The sequence below is a fragment of the Salmo salar genome, chromosome 02, assembly GCF_965601325.2.
Source record: "Salmo salar chromosome 02, fSalSal1, whole genome shotgun sequence".
Taxonomy (NCBI): Eukaryota; Metazoa; Chordata; class Actinopteri; order Salmoniformes; family Salmonidae; genus Salmo; species Salmo salar.
The window spans coordinates 51,988,754-52,001,909 of NC_138292.1; positions in this window are offsets into that span (position 1 = coordinate 51,988,754).

Below are 13,156 nucleotides of genomic sequence, written 5' to 3' on the forward strand. Positions count from 1 at the left end.
TTGGGCGACTATAACTAACTATTTTGCCAACTTGGACAGGTCCCCCCTTCCACACGGAACCCCACTAACCAACAGACGGAAATGCACGAGGTGGCTAAAAACAGACCTCCCTCCCATCTTCCACCAGCTTGCTACCTATGGCCCGGCTAGCTGTCTGAATCTCACTGGACCCTTTGATCACTCGGCTAAGCATGCCTCTCCTTAATGTCAATATGCATTGTCCATTGCTGTTCTGGTTAGTGTTTATTGGCTTATTTCACTGTAGAGCCTCTAGCCCTGCTCATTATACCTTATCCAACCTCTCAGTTCCTCCACCCACACATGCTATGACATCTTCTGGTTTCAATGATGTTTCTAGAGAAAATATCTCTCTCATAATCACTAAATGCCTAGGTTTACCTCCTCTGTACTCACATCCCACCATACCTTTGTCTGTACATTATACCTTGAAGCTATTTTATCGCCCCCAGAAACCTGCTCCTTTTTCTCTCTATTCTGGACGTCACAGACGACCAATTCTTATAGCTTTTAGCCGTACCCTCATACTTATTCTTCTCTGCTCCTCTGGGGATGTAGAGGTGAATCCAGGCCCTGCAGTGCCTGGCTCCACTCCTACTCCCCAGGCGCTCTCTTTTGATGACTTCTGTAACCGTAATAACCTTGGTTTCATGCATGTTAACATTAGAAGCCTCCTCCCTAAGTTTGTTTTATTCACTGCTTTAGCACACTCTGCCAACCCGGATGTCCTAGCTGTGTCTGAATCTTGGCTTAGGGAGTCCAGCAAAAACTCTGAAATCTTCATCCCTAACTACAACGTTTTCAGACAAGATAGAACGACTAAAGGGGGCGGTGTTGCAATCTACTGCAGAGATAGCCTGCAGAGTTCTGTCCTGCTATCCAGGTCTGTACCCAAACAATTTGAACTTCTACTTTTAACTTCTACCTCTCCAAAAACAAGTCTCTCACCGTTGCCGCCCGCTATAGACCCCCCTCGGCCCCTAGCTGTGCTCTGGACACCATATGTGAATTGATTGCCCCCCATCTATCTTCAGAGCTCGTGCTACTAGGTGACCTAAACTGGGACATGCTTAACACCCCAGCCATCCTACAATCCAAGCTTGATGCCCTCAATCTCACACAAATTGTTAATGAACCCACCAGGTACAACCCCAAAGCCGCAAACACTGGCACCCTCATAGATATCATCCTAACCAACGTGCCCTCTAAATACACCTCTTCTGTTTTCAACCAAGATCTCAGCGATCACTGCCTCATTGCCTGCACCCGTAATGGGTCAGCGGTCAAACGACCTCCACTCATCACTGTCAAACGCTCCCTGAAACATTTCAACGAGCAAGCCTTTCTAATCGACCTGGCCCTGGTATCCTGGAAGGATATTGACCTCATCCCGTCAGTAGAGGATGCCTGGTTATTTTTTTTAAATGCCTTCCTCTCCATCTTAAATAAGCATGCCCCTTTCAAGAAATGTAGAACCAGGAACAGATATAGCCCTTGGTTCTCCCCAGACCTGACTGCCCTTAACCAACACAAAAATATCCTGTGGCGTTCTGCATTAGCATCGAACTGCCCCCGCGATATGCAACTTTTTAGGGAAGTTAGAAACCAATACACACAGGCAGTTAGAAACGCCAAGGCTAGCTTTTTCAAACAGAAATTTGCTTCGTGCAACTCCAACTCTAAAAAGTTCTGGGACATTGTAAAGTCCATGGAGAATAAGAACACCTCCTCCCAACTGCCCACTGCACTGAGGATAGGAAACTCTGTCACCACCGATAAGCCCACTATAATTGAGAATTTCAATAAGCATTTTTCTACGGCTGGCCATGCTTTCCACCTAACTACCCCTACTGCATCCAACAGCACTGCACCCCCCACAGCTACTCGCCCAAGCCTCCCCCATTTCTCCTTCTCCCAAATCCATTCAGCTGATGTTCTGAAAGAGCTGCAAAATCTGGACCCCTACAAATCAGCTGGGCGAGACAATCTGGACCCTTTCTTTCTAAAATGATCTGCCGAAATTATTGCAACCCCTATTACTAGCCTGTTCAACCTCTCTTTCGTGTCGTCTGAGATTCCCATAGATTGGAAAGCAGCTGCTGTCATCCCCCTCTTCAAAGGAGGTGACACTCTTGACCCAAATTGCTACAGACCTATATCCATCCTACCCTGCCTTTCTAAGGTCTTCGAAAGCCAAGTCAACAAACAGATTACCGACCATTTCGAATCCCACCGCACCCTCTCCGCTATGCAATCTGGTTTCAGAGCTGGTCATGGGTGCACCTCAGCCACGCTCAAGGTCCTAAACGACATCGTAACCGCCATCGATAAGAAACAATACTGTGCTGCCGTATTCATTGACCTGGCCAAAGCTTTTGACTCTGTTAATCACCACATCCTCATCGGCAGACTCAGTAGCCTTGGTTTCTCAAACGATTGCGTCGCCTGGTTCACCAACTACTTCTCTGACAGAGTTCAGTGTGTCAAATCGGAGGGCCTACTGTCTGGACCTCTGGCAGTCTCTATGGGGGTACCACAGGGTTCAATTCTTGGGCCAACTCTTTTCTCTGTATACATAAATGATGACGCTCTTGCTGCTGGTGAATCTCTGATCCACCTCTACGCAGACGACACCATTCTGTACACTTCTGGCCCTTCTTTGGACACTGTGTTAACAACCCTCCAGAAGAGCTTCAATGCCATTCAACTCTCCTTCCGTGGTCTCCAACTGCTCCTAAACACAAGTAAAACTAAATGCATGCTCTTCAACCGATCGCTGCCTGCACCTGCCCGCCTGTCCAGCATCACTTCTCTGGACGGTTCTAACTTAGAATTTGTGGACAACTACAAATACCTAGGTGTCTGGTTAGACTGTAAACTCTCCTTCCAGACTCACATCAATCATCTCCAATCGAAAGTGAAATCTCGAATTGGCTTCCTATTTCGCAACAAAGCATCCTTCACTCATGCTGCCAAACATACCCTCGTAAAACTGACCATCCTACCAATCCTCGACTTCGGCGATGTCATTTACAAAATAGCCTCCAATACCCTACTCAACAAGCTGGATGCAGTCTATCACAGTGCCATCCGTTTTGTCACCAAAGCCCCATATACTACCCACCACTGCGACCTGTACGCTCTCGTTGGCTGGCCATCGCTTCATAATCGTCGCCAAACACATTGGCTCCAGGTCATCTACAAGACCCTGCTAGGTAAAGTCCCCCCTTATCTCCGCTCACTGGTCACCATAGCAGCACCCACCTGTAGCACGCGCTCCAGCAGGTATATCTCTCTGGTCACCCCTAAAGCCAACTCCTCCTTTGGACGTCTCTCCTTCCAGTTCTCTGCTGCCAATGACTGGAACGAACTACAAAAATCTCTGAAACTGGAAACACTTATCTCCCTCACTAGCTTTAAGCACCAGCTGTCAGAGCAGCTCACAGATCACTGCACCTGTACATAGCCCATCTATAATTTAGCCCAAACTACTACCTCTTCCCCTACTGTATTTATTTATTTTATTTTGCTCCTTTGCACCATATTATTTATATTTTAACTTTGAACTTTCTTCAAACTACAAATCTACCATTCCAGTGTTTTTCTTGCTATACTTTATTTACTTTGCCACCATGGCATTTTTTTGCCTTTACCTCCCTTATCTCACATCATTTGCTCACATTGTATATAGTCTTATTTTTTTTTCCTACTGCATCATTGATTGTATGTTGTTTTACTCCATGTGTAACTCTGTGTTTTTGTATGTTGTCGAACTGCTTTGCTTTATCTTGGCCAGGTCGCAATTGTAAATGAGAACTTGTTCTCAACTTGCCTACCTGGTTAAATAAAGGTGAAATAAAATAAAAAATAAAAAATCTATAAGCACACGCACAAACACACACAACACACCCCTCATAGTACACAGTAGGCCTATTTTACAGCTTCACTCATAATTGGGGCAAGAAGCCACAGGAAGAAAATAACATTCGGAAGAAACTATAAATATAAAGCAGTCTGTGAAGGAGACAGGAATTAAGAATTCCCCAAAAATCATGGGAAATCTCTGGAAGCATGTGCTACTTGAGTAGTGGTGTGAAAAGTAAAACTTGCTACAAATAACCCTCACACGAGCAAGGCAAATGTAATCATTTGGGACTTGAATCAGCCGAGTGCTTAAAGATTCATTACTTAAGAAACAGGTTGCTGTGCTGGCACCCCAAAACACTGTGACATGCAGACTGGTAGTAGCTAGAAAACAAACTGAATAAATACAAATAAGGAAATTACAATTAAGTCTTGGCAGTGATGGCTTGACTACTGTAAACTCACAGGCAGCATACTCACAGGCAGCCAATGCAGAGGCCTAAAAACCGGTGTAATGTTTGCTCTCCGTCTGGTCTTGGTCAGTACCCGTGCTGCAGCATTCTGCATGTTTTGCAGTTGACCAATGGCTTTCTTGGGTAGACCAGATAGGAGAGCTTGACTACTGTAATGCACTCCTGTATGGTCTACCCAAGAACGCCATTGGCAAAACATACAGAATAATGCAGCACGGGTACTGACCACAACCAGACAGAGAGCACACATTACACCGGTTTCAAAGTATCTGCACTGGCTGCCTGTGAGTTTTAGAATTCATTTTAAGATTATTTTATTGTTTTTTAAATCAATCCACAATTGCGCACCCCAATACACGTCAGAAATGCTTTTAAGTTATGTACCCAGTAGGTTCCTCAGGTCCTCTGGCACTGGAATTTTAACTATCCCAAAGCTTAAGACCAAAAGGCATGGAGAGGCAGCCTTTAGTTAATATGCCCCCAGCCTCTGGTGTAGCCTGCCAGTGAAACTGTGGACACATTTAAAAGAGATCTTAAAACACATCTTTTTAGCTTTGCTTTTTCTTAGGGTGTTTTTTTAGTAATTCAGATTTTGTCATTCTTTAGTTTTTTATCTTATGTTTGTTGTGTAGTAAATATTTCTGCTTTTATTTTAATTGTTTTTTATTTGTTTTTTCCTTTGAAGCACATTGCGTTGCATTCCATGTCTGAAATGTGATGTATAAATAAGGCTTGATTTGATTTGATGGGTCTCAGAGATATATGTTTTTTTGCATGTGGTCGCTGTTTAGGTATATTTTAAAACAAACCATAACCAAAACCAATTACATCTGTGAGAATAATAAGCCAATAAGCACACTTGAAATAAACTGTAATAATAAATACCGCAGAGTTCTCCAGAGGCCGGTGCAGTCTGCCCGACGCATCACCGGGGGCAAACTACCTGCCCTCCAGGACATCAACAGCATCCGATGTCACAGGAAGGCCAAAAGGATAATCAAGGACAACAACCACCGAAGCCACTGCCTGTTCACGCCGCTATCATCCAGAAGGCGAGGTCAGTACAGGTGCATCAAAGCTGGGACCGAGAGACTGAAAAACAGCCTCTATCTCAAGGCCATCAGACTGTTAAATAGCCATCACTAGCACATAGAGGCTGCTGCTTAATACATACAGTTGAAGTTGGAAGTTTGCATACACCTTAGCCAAATACATTTAAACTCAGTTTTTCACAATTCCTGACATTTATCCTAGTAAAAATTCCCTGTCTTAGGTCAGTTAGGATCACCACTTTATTTTAAGAATGTGAAATTTCAGAATAATAGTAGAGAGAATGATTTATTTCAGCTTTTATTTCTTTCATCACATTCCCAGTGGGTCAGAAGTTTACATACACTCAATTAGTATTTGGTAGCATTGCCTTTAAATTGTTTAACTTGGGTCAAATGTTTCGGGTAGCCTTCCACAAGCGTCCCACAATAAGTTGGGTGAATTTTGGCCCATTCCTCCTGACAGAGCTGGTGTAACTGAGTCAGGTTTGTAGGTCTCCTTGTGCGCACAAGCTGTTTCAGTTCTGCCCACAGATTTTCTATGGGATTGAGGTCAGGGCTTTGTGATGGCCACTCCGATACCTTGACTTTGTTAAGCCATTTTGTCACAACTTTGGAAGTATGCTTGGGGTCATTGTTCATTTGGAAGACCCATTTGCGACTAAGCTTTAACTACCTGACTGATGTCTTGAGATGATGCTTCAATATATCCACATAATTTTCCTTCCTCATGAAGCCATCTATTTTGTGAAGTGCACCAGTCCATCCTGCAGCAAAGCACCCCCACTACATGATGCTGCCACCCCCGTGCTTTACGGTTGGGATGGTGTTCTTCGGCTTGCAAGCGTTCCGCTTTTTCCTCCCCTTTTTCAAAACATGGTCATTATGGCCAAACAGTTCTATTTTTGTTTCCTCAGACCAGAGGACATTTCTCCCAAAAGTACGATCTTTGTCCCCATGTGCAGTTGCAAACCGTAGTCTGGATTTTTTTATGTCGGTTTTGGAGCAGTGGCTTCTTCCTTGCTGAGCTCCCTTTCAGGTTATGTCGGTATAGGACTCGTTTTACTGTGGATATAGATGTGGACATCTTCACAAGGTCCTTTGCTGTTGTTCTGGGATTGATTTGCACTTTTTGCACCAAAATACGTTCATCTCTAGGAGACAGAACACATCTCCTTCCTGAGCAGTATGATGGCTGCATGTCCCATGGTGTTTATACTTGGGTACTATTGTTTGTACAGATGAACGTAGTACCTTCAGGTGTTTGGAAATTGCTCCCAAGGATGAACTAGACTTGTGGAGGTCTACAATTTTCCCATGATGTCAAGCAAAGAGGCACTGAGTTTGAAGGTAGGCCTTGAAACCTCCAATTGACTCAAATTATGTCAATTAACCTATCAGAAGTTTCTAAAGCCATGACATCATTTTCTGGAATTGTCCAAGCTGTTTAAAGCCACAGTCAACTTAGTTTATGTAAACTTCTGACCCACTGGAATTGTGATACAGTGAATTACAAGTGAAATAATCTGTCTGTAAAAAATTGTTGGGAAAATGACTTGTGTCATGCACAAAGTAGATATCCTAACCGACTTGCCAAAACTATAGTTTGTTAACAAGAAATTTGTGGAGTGGTTGAAAAACGAGTTTTAATGACTCCAACCTAAGTGTATGTAAACTTCCGACTTCAACTGTAGACTTCCACTTTAATAAATGGAACAGTAGTTACTTTAATAATGTTTACATATCCTGCATTACTCATCTCAAATGTATATTCTGTATTCTATACTATTCTACTGTATCTTAGTTTATGCCGCTCTGACATGGCTCGTCCATATATTTATATATTCTTCATTACATTCCTTTACTTAGATTTGTGTGTATTGGGTATATGTTGTGAAATTGTTAGACGTTACTTGATAGATATTACTGTACTGTTGGAGCTAGAAACACAAGCATTTCGCTACACCCGCAATAACATCTGCTAAACACTTGTATGTGATCCCAAAAAATGTATTTGATTTGATGACCTTAACCATAGCTATAACCTTAACCATAACCTTAGCCAGAACTTTAAGTATAACCATAACCATGTAACTTGCTCCATTTTTGACATACTGTGCATGCATTTTTAATCATAAGCATAACCATATGGCTTCCTGCATTTTCACCATACTGTAGCCTACATGCATTGATTATAGCTTGTGAAATCCAGCCGACTGGAAACTATGACCACTAATCAAGTGTACAGAATGTTTTAATCGAGGTCATGAACCTTCCATTCACACACAAAAACACATGCAGAGAGATACTTTTGCCTGCAGATAAGCGTAGTAACTCCAGGCTCCATCTTGTTTCACCCATGGCCAAACTCACTGTAGCCAGAAAAGAGAGAGAGACAGGGAGACAGAGAACAGAGAGAACAGAGAGAGAGAAAACAGAGAAAAAGGAGAGAAGAGAAATGGAAAAGGTCACACCAGTTAAGCAACACAGAGGTGGGGGAGAGTTCTCCAAATCGTATCGTGGGGAGGCCAAGAGAGGCCAAGCGTGAGGGCCCTGACAGAGGCAATGCTCAACCCACTGACTCATCAAAAACAGGAGGGATTAGATCAAATAAACAACCAAAAAAACAAAAAACACATTTCTATTTTGACTGTGGTTCCGGGCAACTGCTGTCCCTTGGCTCTCAGCTCTCACATATATTTGACTTCGCAACGGGGGTGATTTCTATTTACAAATTTCACGTGCGCCAAAGTGACGCAACTAGGCCACGCTGGCAGATGGGAGAGGCTGGTTTGTGTAAATCATGAAAGAGGACAAGACCCCCCCCCCCCCCGACACTCCCTTAACAACTACTAGTGGCCCAGTGAAGCGCAGATTGTTGACCAGACAGACGCCTTGTTGACCTGTTGTAATGCGTTCATCCACCAGGCGTGAGTGTAACTACTCAAAATTGGAGCACTGATGAGCCCAAGTTTGGGTCATGTTCATTAGGACATGCAACAGAAAATGTTTTAAAGGTTTTACAATGAAAAACTGAAATAAGTAGTTCTTATTGGACAAGTACAGATAGTGCCTCCCCATTTCACTCCATTTCAGTGCGTTTCCCTCCGTTTCATGCCTACTGAACACAACTACGGTCTAGTGGTAGTGCTGAGGCAAACCTGCCCATCCAACTGGGACAAACATCCAACTGGGGCAAACATCCAACGTATGTCTGAATGCCTGTGACTGTAACAACTGAATACTGGTCTGAGTTAGAGTAAGCATAGATGAAACTTGTTGAATTTCATTCATAGACAGATGAACCTCTACAACACTATAGAAATAGCGTCTTCAGTCGATTGATGTGGTTCTTTTTCAAACAGTTTAATAGTGGTATTTTATTTTCATATACTGTATCTGTAGTATGTAAGACTGAAGTTGCTGAGGACCAGTTACCTGTATTACAGCGACCTCTACTGGAAGCATGTTTGAATGGTTTCGTGACAGCTCTTTTGAATTGATGGCATGACAGATATTTTTTTGTCATGATGATAATAAAATAATTGATTTGACATTTGACGTCAAGATATGTTGTGCTGCCTGTGTGACACTGAATATTTACAGTAAATAGTGAAGGAAAAAATAAATACTATGCAATATCCTTATATTTGTATATTTTCACCAGTAGATGTGTTTTGCTCTTATTTTGCACTTTTTTTGTCTCTTATATTGTGCGCTTTAGTTATAATGATTAGCACCCAACCACAGAATAATAGACGGTACAATATCATCTCAAAATAATCTCCATCCAGTACATTTGCGGAACTGTGACACTGAGGGAAAAAAACAAGGAAAAGATTGTAGCCTGTACATGAACTGTAAATCATCAAGCATATATAAAAGACCAGAAAAGTAGCTGAGCCACAAAATCAACACAGTTTAGCTAGTATTTCATCAACTAGATGGGACTCTTAATGACAACCATGAATACAAATGAGGTTATATGAGGTCTTGAGCGGCCCATCAGTAAACAATAGCTACAGGCCCAATAGACACAGGAAGGAGGGTTTGGCACTTGGATCTATTTTTACTACGGCAATTAACATCAAAGAATGCCACAGTCTGACACGTAGCTTCGTCGAATGTTGGATGGTGTCACGTCCTGACCAGCAGAGGGAGTAATTGTGTTAGTCTTGGTCAGGATGTGGCAGGTGATTTGTGTTTGTTAAATGTTTGTGTTGTTGATTGGGACTTCCAATTGAAGGCAGGTGTGTTGAGTTGCCTTTGATTGGAAGTCCTATATAGGTGTGTGTGTTTTTCTTTGGGGTTGTGGGTGGTTGTTTTGCACTGCGTTTTTTTTTAGCCTGCAAACTGTTGCTGCTGTTGTGTTTATTGTTTCCTGTGGATGCTTTACTCCTTTTGTTGGGTAATTAAATATGAGTATTCACATACCTGCTGCGCCTTGGTTCATTTCTGAAGACAGCCGTTACAGATGGCTCCTTTCAACGCTGCTGCTATCACTTGGATTGTCTCCATCTGTTGCAAGAGCATACCTCCACGATACAGATAGAAGGGAGATTGTGGTGTGAGAGAGGAAGGGAGAGGGAGCATTAAAGAGAGAGAGATAACCATGCCCCATTCAAAAAATGTAGAACCAGGAACAAATATAGCTCTTGGTTCCCCCCAGACTTGACTGCCCTTGACCAGCACAAAAACATCATGTGGCGTACTGCATTAGCATCGAATAGCCCCCGCGATATGCAACTCTTCAGGGAAGTTAGGAACCAATATACACAGGCAGTAAGGAAAGCAAAGGCTAGCTTTTTCATACAGAAATTTGCATCCTGTAGCACAAACTCAAAAAGGTTCTGGGACACTGTAATGTCCATGGATAATAAGAGCACCTCCTCCCAGCTGCCCACTGCACTGAGGCTAGGAAACACTGTCAGCACCGATAAATCCACGATAATTGAGAATTTCAATAAGTATTTTTCTACGACTGGCCATGCTTTCCACCTGGCTACCCCTACCCCGGTCAACAGCCCTGCACCCCCCACAGCAACTTGCCCAAGCCTCCCCCTTTTCTCCTTCACCCAAATCCAGATAGCTGATGTTCTGAAAGAGCAGCAAAATCTGGACCCCTACAAATCAGCTGGGCGAGACAATCTGGACCGTCTCTTTCTAAAATTATCTGCCGCAATTGTTGCAACCCCTATTACTAGCCTGTTCAACCTCTCTTTCGTATCGTCTGAGATCCCCAAAGATTGGAAAACTGCCACGGTCATCCCCCTCTTCAAAGAAGGAGACACTCTAAATCAAATCAAATCAAATGTATTTATATAGCCCTTCTTACATCAGCTGGTATCTCAAAGTGCTGTACAGAAACCCAGCCTAAAACCCCAAACAGCAAGCAATGCAGGTGTAGAAGCAAGGTGGCTAGGAAAAACTCCCTAGAAAGGCCAAAACCTAGGAAGAAACCTAGAGAGGAACCAGGCTATGAGGGGTGGCAAGTCCTCTTCTGGCTGTGCCGGGTGGAGATTATAACAGAACATGGCCAAGATGTTCAAATGTTCATAAATGACCAGCATGGTCAAATAATAATAATCACAGTTGTCGAGGGTGCAACAAGTCAGCACCTCAAGAGTAAATGTCAGTTGGCTTTTCATAGCCGATCATTGAGAGTATGTCTACCGCTCCTGCTGTCTCTAGAGAGTTGAAAACAGCAGGTCTGGGACAGGTAGCACGTCCGGTGAACAGGTCAGGGTTCCATAGCCACAGGCAGAACAGTTGAAACTGGAGCAGCAGCACGGCCAGGTGGACTGGGGACAGCAAGGAGTCATCATGTCAAGTAGTCCTGAGGCATGGTCCTAGGGCTCAGGTCCTCCGAGAGAGAAAAAGAAAGAAAGAGAGAGAGAATTAGAGAGAGCGTACTTAAATTCACACAGGACACCGGAAAAGACAGGAGAAATACTCCAGATATAACAGACTGACCCTAGCCCCCCGACACATAAACTAGTGCAGCATAAATACTGGAGGCTGAGACAGGAGGGGTCAGGAGACACTGTGGCCCCATCCGACGATACCCCCGGACAGGGCCAAACAGGAAGGATACTCTAGACCCAAACTGTTACAGACCTATATCTATCCTACCCTGCCTTTCTAAAGTCTTCAAAAGCCAAGTCAACAAACAGATCACCGACCATTTTGAATACCACAGTACCTTCTCCGCTATGCAATCTGGTTTCCGAGCTGGTCATGAGTGCACCTCAGCCACGCTCAAGGTCCTAAACGATATCATAACCCCCATCGATAAGACACAATATTGTGCAGCTGTATTCATCGACCTGGCCAAGGCTTTCGACTCTGTCAATCACCACATTCTTATCGGCAGACTCAAAAGCCTTGGTTTCTCAAATGACTGCCTCGCCTGGTTCACCAACTACTTCTCAGACAGATTTCAGTGTGTCAAATCGGAGGGCCTGTTGTCCGGACCTCTGACAGTCTCTATGAGGGTGCCACAGGGTTCAATTCTCGGGCCGACTCTTTTCTCTGTAAACATCAATGATGTCGCTCTTGCTGCTGGTGATTCTCTGATCCAACTCTACGCAGACGACACCATTCTGTATACATCTGGCCCCTCTTTGGACACTGTGTGAACTAACCTTCAGACGAGCATCAATGCCATACAACTCTCCTTCCATGGCCTCCAACTGCTCTTAAATGCAAGTAAAACTAAATGCATGCTCTTCAACCGATCACTGCCCGCACCTGCCCGCACGTCTAGCAACAGTACTCTGGACGGTTCTGTCTTAGAATATGTGGACAACTACAAATACCTAGGTGTCTGGTTAGACTGTAAACTCTCCTTCCAGACTCACATTAAGCATCTCCAATCCAAAATTAAATTTAGAATCGGCTTCCAATTTTGCAACAAAGCATCCTTCACTCATGCTGCCAAACATTCCCTCCTAAAACTGACTATCCTACCGATCCTTGACTTTGGCGATGTCATTTACAAAATAGCCTCCAACACTCTACTCAGCAAATTGGATGCAGTCTATCACAGTGCCATCCGTTTTGTCACCAAAGCCCCATATACTACCCACCACTGCGACCTGTATGCTCTCGTTGGCTTGTCCTCGCTTCATATTTGTCGCCAAACCCACTGGCTCCAGGTCATCTATAAGTCTTTGCTAGGTAAAGCCCCGCCTTATCTCAGCTCACTGGTCACCATAGCAGGACCCACACGTAGCACGCGCTCCAGCAGGTATGTTTCACTGGTCACCCCCAAAGCCAATTCCTCCTTTGGCCGCCTTTCCTTCCAGTTCTCTGCTGCCAATAACTGGAACGAATTGCAAAAATCACTGAAGCTGGAGACTCATATCTCCCTCTCTAACTTTAAGCACCAGCTGTCAGAACAGCTCACAGATCACTGCACCTGTACATAGCCCATCTGTAAATAGCCCATCCAACTACCTCATCCCCATACTGTTATTTATTTATTTTTTGCTCCTTTGCACCCCAGTATCTCTACTTGCACATTCATCTTCTGCACATATATCACTCCAGTTTTTAATTGCTAAATTGTAATTATTTCTCCTCTATGGCCTATTTATTGCCTTACCTCCCTTATCTTACCTCATTTGCACACACTGTATATAGACTTTTCTATTGTGTTATTGACTGTATGTTTGTTTATTCCATGTGTAACTCTGTGTTGTTGTTTGTGTCGCACTGCTTTGCTTTATCTTGTACAGGTCTCGGTTGTAA